We start from the raw sequence: 7,403 nt of genomic DNA on the forward strand, positions 1-7,403 counted from the left end.
TAGTGTGCATTGCAGTGACTCCAGGGCACCCTTTTACACCATGGCCCAAGCAGTACAGATTCAAATGACATTGTCAAAAGTATCTAAGACATGAACTGGCGTTGAGAATCCAGGTTCTCCAGGTAAATTTTGACAGTCTGTCTCCAGGTGTGGAATTATTTCGATCTCTGGCCAAGGACACAAAGGGGGAAAGGCTCCTTGAAAACATGTTCCCCAACCTTGTGTGAGGCTGGGTATAGTCCACCTCTAAATTATCTAAGGAAAGCATTTCTGATCTGATGAGAGAAAAGGACATTTGCCAGAGAAATGCTTTCAGGACATGGTTAACAATAGTAACTAGAAAGGTCATCATAGGGCATCAACTTTGTTCCTGTGCCTTTCATTGAGCAAGCTTAAAATACGGTTGGTTTCATATAAGTAATAAGTCAGCCAATTAGAAAAGAAAACTAAGAAGAGCCCCTGTTCACTGCCACCTTATAATGCAATGGAACTAATGCAGAGATCTTATTGCACTTCAGTGATAGTATCTTTGCTCCTTATGAAGCCAGACAGTAGAAACAACTGCCAAAAATAAGTCCTGTGCCTCCTAGGTAAGGACACAACAGCCCTAACTGGGACAATAGAGGCAGGCTGGAGACTCTGAAAAGTGAAAGGAAGAGAGCAATAATCAAAACAAGTTTATTTTGTTCTCACCACTGGGTGTGTTCTCATTTTAAGTGAGGAAGTAACTCAGTTTAACATCCCGATCAGCTGAAAAACCTCAGCTTTACCGTAATTGAAGTTCATTTTTTCACATCCCTTTGCTCTTCCTTAATGCCCTGCTGCATTTTCATAATGGACCAGTGGTCTTACATCAGTCCTGGTCAGGCTGGTTAATTTTACAACCAAGGCCTTCCTTGTAAAGCAACTGCTGTAAAAAAAAGCTGTTCCTGCATATACACCCACATGTGTTCTCTTCCCATTACTCCTCAAACACTGAATGCAGATAAATGAAGCAGAAGCTATCTCTGGGAATTCTGAGGGACAAAAGAGCCTTGTAAAATAAGCCAGGAAGGTGTATTATTACTGAGGATAAGAAAACAAATGGCTGCAGGGTCCTCTGTCTTTATTCCCAGAGATTTTTTATCCAGCCCAAACACCACCGCACAGGGAACACCAGCCCTGCTACAGCTGCTGTATTGGCCCTTCTTCAAATACCTCTCCAGACTGTTGCCAGTTTGCCTTGAATCTGCCATAGGAGAAGTTCAGGTCAAAATACGCAAGCCTGGATGGTAATAATTCATCAGAGACTGTCCAGAACAAAAGGAAGGACAAAGTACAATGTTTTTTACTCAATTATTTTTTCCCAAGGATTTTAGGAGACTGAGTTCCAACAGGCTAAGAAAAGAGAGAAAATGTCATCATTCTGTGCTGTTGACGCATAGTGTGAGGTTTTACTCCATCAGTCTCAACTTGTGATCGGGGGGGATAAACTAGAGAAAGAAGGTGTAACTTGTTTGCTTTTGTAAAGAAATGACAAGAAATTACCGATGTGGAATGGATAGATTCTATCTTTTGCAAATGATTTTGGCACTTGAGTTCCTGTAGAACCTGGTTTTTTAATGTGACAAAAGTTCAAATTAAATTAATCTGTCCAAGTGAGAATTCTGAGAAGCATTCACATGTGGCACCCTGGAGAGTTTTGTGGCCAGTCAAACAAATCCATGTTTTCCTTGAGACAACAGCATGTGTATGGAAACTACACCCAGCAGTTGTAGCTGTCATCTTCTACAGTGTTTTCTTAGCTTTCCACTACTGACAGCTGCTTGGAAGTAAGACGACACATTATGAGGTATACTATGAGGCCTTTATTTCCCTCTGATTTCCCAGAATAAAAAATCAAGTTATTGCATGGAGGTGTAAAATCTTCTGTGGTCCATTGCTGAACAGTGAATATAGAAATTGCTACTTCTGAAAGTACAACACATTATGCAACACCCATATGTGAAACACCAAAGGCACAACCATACCCAGAAATAATACCCGACAAATTTGAGACACCTGACACATAAACAATCATGCTGGGCTTTGTTCGCTGCTGGATGCTTTTTTAGGCAACCCAGAGACACTGCAAGTTTCACTGGGATAGAAGAAATGGTGGCAGTAATAGGTTAATCTGAGCTATCTGGTTAAAAATAAAATGATGCAGTTTGCGCAGGTGTTCTGTTCTGTCTTAAAACAGGATGTGGGGTGAGTTGTGAATACCATCAGAAATGGCTCTTTCTTTGGGTGGCGCCAAGAATATAGATTCTTTAGCAACATGTCTATTTAACCTGTGCGGTTTCCTGACAACTCGGCATTTCTGTCAGTTCTCAGAATAGTGTGCAGGTCATAGGATAGTTTTGTTGATGAGCATGGGATCACTACCTGTGTAAACTGCACAGATAATGATCAAAGGCTAAAACATGCTTAGCAAGGCAGAGTCCTTCTCTGCTTGCTGCTTCCAGAACTCAGTAGCTTATTTTTCTTGACAGTAGTGCTGATCTGCAGGATGTGTGTCTTTCCAAAACCAATCAGTGTTGCTCTCCTAGTTATGGTTTCGTAACTTTGGTTTCCAATTTTACCATGTGAACAGGGGATCCTCCCAACACATGCACGACAAGATCTCTAGCAAGTGTGCAGTAAATATCTAAAATAACATCCTTGATGACATTTACATTTATGGAACCATTCCCTATTCCCAGGAAGGAGCAGTCTCTGAATGACAAAGCTTGTTATTTTTTTCTACATGCGGTTTGCAATTATTTAACAGTTATGCAGCAATCTGCCATAAAAATTCCAACCACTGAGGTTCTGATATTCTACAGCAAGGAATGAAGCCAAACATCATCCCCGAGCAGTCTAGTTTTCTGTCCTTAAATTGAGCTCTGTGGAGTAACATTCTTCCTAGAGCATCTAAAGCAGCATGTCTCTGACCTGCAAGGCACATCTAATAGTAACAGCAACCTTTGTATAGCTTTTCCTGAGAACTGATAGACAAGCAGGTAACAGTACTGCGAAAGTTCACCCTTTGTCCCTTCATTCTCACCTCCTTCCCCTTCATATTTTCTGAAGGATATAATGAGCATAACTGATACCTCAAGCATTTATCAGAATGAATAGTGTGATCTTTTCCCTGCTCATGGTGGCTAGACATCTCCATTTCATAGCCTGCACAGATGTGTTTAGTATCTCATGTTCTATCCCCACAGTACAGGCTGCCTATGGAGTGAGCTACACCACTATCATTTAAGTTTATAGAAAATGCTCACATTGCAGTGTCAGACTTAAAGGAGATAGCTAGTAAAGATTGTATTACTGTTTCTTATCTTTCCCACACTTCTCTTTAATCTCTTGTGTGAATGCAGCAGCTAGGGAAAAAAAAATTGTTTTTGGTAGCTGGGAATCTTTGGGGTTTTCAGGTCTTACAGCGTGGGCTGGCAAGGCAAGCAATTTTTCTCCCTATGCATTGAAAGGGTGTGGCATTCAGCAGTTTCTCAGTTATCTGTGCAGAAAAACTGCATGTCTCAGTTTTGATCATCACAGCCCTGTGATACTACTCATACACAAAACTGGGAGTTTGTAAACTACTTTGTAAACACCATGGTGTTTGTAACCACCAAGTAGATCCAAGAGAATCATTTCTTTTGTTGTTTGCCCTCAAGGTAAACAGTATTGCTAATCGCAACACTGTTAAAATTCAATACATTGGCAGAACAATTTTCACTGTGAAGTACTTTATGACCTAGAAATTCAGCTGTAGAATGTCTGATATGTCATTACCCAGGTTCCTGCCAGGAGTGCAGGATGAGAAACACTTCCATCGGAGATTAATACGGAGACTTCAGAGTGGCAAATTCCACATGCTGTCCGGTGACTTTCCCAGAGAGCAGAAGTGCCATAATTTTCTTATAAACGGCATTGAGGTACTTTTAATGATCATAGCTGTGAAGGCCTTGGGCTTCTGTTTCACAGAAGGAATGACACCTTCAAAACATCTACCCTTCACGTCCAGATGAGGCTCTGAGTCTGAGGAAGGATGCAATGTATTTTATCACTGACATTGCTTCCAGCAGTATTTAAACACCCTCCTCTCTCCATTGCTGCCCAGAAGTGACCTCTGTCTTCTAAGTTCAAATACAGTGCAGTGTTTTGAAGCAGTGCACCAGTTCAGAAAAGGGATTACATCAAGTTTTCTTAATGTTTGCATGAGGAACAGTTACAGCCTGACTCACAACTCATAGAAATTAATAGAGATCTCAGTGGGACTGGTCTGACCCATAAGCAAGGAGATGCCCTCCAAATTTTTGTGAATTTCTGTATATTCTTATTGGCTAGCGCTCATTTATTTTTAAATGGCAACAACTTTCAATGCTTGACTATTTATACAGCTCCTGTATCAACAAATATTTTTCCCCAAAGTGTTGCAGTAATTAACATATAAATAAACCATGTCTTTTCAAAGCTGGTGACATATGTTAGCAAGTGTTTGCCAACACAAAGCTTAGCGCAGCAAATACAGGGAGATTCCATTTTTTCATCTTTTCAGGCAGACTGTTGCTAAGACAGGTCATTAACAAGTTGCAGAACCTCCAGTTGTGATCCATATGGTGTGATCTAACAGCTATCAACCACATCTGTCCCACCAGCCTAACAAGCACATTCACAAAGATTTTCAGGAATGCAGGTTACAAGGTACAGGAAGGCATTACAGTAATACATCCACAGCTGATGTAATTTGGCATGGTTCAATCAAGCAGACTCAGCTCTTGGTACTGATTTTCCTCTTTTCTCTAATTTTACTGCTAGGGATTTTGTCTTCAATTGTATCATTGTAACTGTGAGGATCTACATCTGTGTCATGTTGGATTACTGCAGATCACATCACTGAGTTGAGAGCTAAAGGTTTCCTACATGTAGGACTCTAAATCATTCCTGTAAAAGACTTCTCCAATGTATAAAAATATTACAGACTTCAAACCTTTGAATCTGAAAATATTTAATGTGATAAACTAGTATGATAGTGTAATAACTTCTACTAGATGGACAGATTTCTGCTGTCCCTTTATGGTCAAAGACAGGTAAAAGAGTGTTTGATTTGCAGATCTTCCAGTGGAGGCATAGGAAACACTCTGGTGGATTTAAATAATTAGTTAGTTATTGGTAGATGCCCTTTTCACTGGTAGATGCTTAGAAATACTACATATATATAATATATACATATATATATTGTACATATATACATACATATATATATTATTGTAAGTATATATACGTATATATATTATATATACACATCTTAGAAATAACTTGAAAACAACTGTAATAACAGCTGGAAACAGTTGCAACATCCTGAAGTTAAAGACCTTGTGGTTTTGCTTTGTTGGATTGAGAAAGACCCAACTCAAGTCAAAGGAAAACAATCAGAAGATCTCACAAGAGTGAAGAAAGTGGTGGGCAATACACAGACTTGTCAGTCTGACTTTGATACCAGGGAAGGTTACAGAGCAGATCATTTTGAATGTCTTCTCACAGCACATACAGGACAATTGGTTGATCAGATGCAGCCAGCATGAGTTTATGAAAGGCAGATAGGTCCTACCAGACTGACCTCACCTCCTTCTATGACAAGATAGCCTGCTTAATAGATGAGGGAAAGGCTATGGATGTTGTTTACCTGGATTTTAGTAAAGCTTTTGACATGGTTTCACACAGTATTCTTCTGGAGAAACTGGCATCTCATGGCTTGGACAGGTGTATGGTTCACTGTGTGAAGAACTAGCCCAATGGTTAGGCACAAAGGGTCGTAGTGAATGGGGTTAAACTCAGCTCATGGCCTATCACCAGTGGCATCCCCCAGGGCTCAGTGTTGGGGCCAGTTTTGTTTAACACCTTTATCAATGATTTGGATAAGGGCATCAAGTTCACCCTCAGTAAATTTACAGGCAATACCAAGTTAGGTGGGACTGTCGATCTGCTTGAGGACAGGAAGGCTTTGCAGAGGGCTCTGGATAGGCTGGAATGATGGGCTGAGTTCAGTTGTATGCCATTCAACAAGGGTAAGTGCTGGGTGCTGCACTTGGGTCACAACCACCCCATGCAGTGGTACAGGCCTGGGGAAGAGTGTCTGGAAAGTTAGCTGGCAGAAAAGTACCTGGAGGTGCTGGTTGATGGCCAGCTGACCATGAGCCAGCAGTGTGCCCAGGTGGCCAAGAAGGCCAATGGCATCCTGGCCTGCATCAGAAATAGTGTGGCCAGCAGGAACAGAGAAGGGATTGTCCCCTTGTGTGCAGCTCAAACATTGTGTTCGGTTTTGGGCCCCTCACTACAAGAAGGATATTGAGTTGCTCAAGCGTTTGCAGAGAAGAGCAATGAAACTGGCAAAGGGACCAGAAAACAAGATTTATGAGGGGTGGCTGGGGGAACTGGGATTCTCTAGTCTGGGTAAGAGGAAGCTGAAGGGAGAGCTCCTTGCTCTCTACAACTACCTGAAAGGAGGTTGCAGCGAGGAGGGTGTTGGTGTCTTTTCTCAGGTGACAAGTGATAGGACATGAGGAAATGGTCTCAAGTTGCACCAAGGGAGGTTTAGATTGGACGTTAGGAAGAATTTCTTCATTGAAAGGGTGGCCTTGCATTGAAATGGGCTGCCCAGGGAAGTGGTGGAGTCCCTATCCCTGGAGATACTTAAGAGAGGTGTGGAAGTGCCCCTAAGGGATAAGGGTTAGTGATGGGACTCAGTAGGTCAGGATGATGGCTGGACTTGGTGATCTTGAAGGTCTTTTCCATCCTAGCTGATTCTGCGATTCTATGATTCTATGACCACAGGAGCACTGTATAAGATACCCTTTCTCTCAGAGTGCTTTTCTCAGCATCTCTCCCCAGCTGTGTACTTTACATCAGCCAATACTTAGCACTGGTGGCCACCTCTCCTTTTCCCAACCACCATATGCTAACAGTGAAATCCTTTATTGTTGTTGTTGTTATTATTATTATTAGGGAGAACCAACCTTAATTCAGATATGAGCTATAGCTAACCTATTCACCTTATTCCAAGAACTGCAACCACACTACCTGGTGTGGTCTGCATCTAGCTTAGCTTTAAAAAAGCCAGGTCTGACATCAATGCACAGGAAAGCTGTGCTGGGTCCTCTTGTGCTAACCATACACAGTCTCAGTAATCTGGAATCCTGGAGATCTCCCAAGGGAATGAGATCTGCTGGGCCAGTTTCCCTACAGCTTTTCATCTGGTGTGCCTGCCTGACTCAGTGCTGTGTTTTGACAGACCCCACCACCCTGATCTGTGACGGCCACTTGCAGAAGCAATGTACCAGATTATCAGACCCTGAAATAAGAATAGGGAGTCTAAAGTAAATTTTAGATAGAAT

This window comes from Anser anser (genome assembly GCF_964211835.1).
Source record: "Anser anser genome assembly, chromosome: 2".
Lineage (NCBI taxonomy): Eukaryota > Metazoa > Chordata > Aves > Anseriformes > Anatidae > Anser > Anser anser.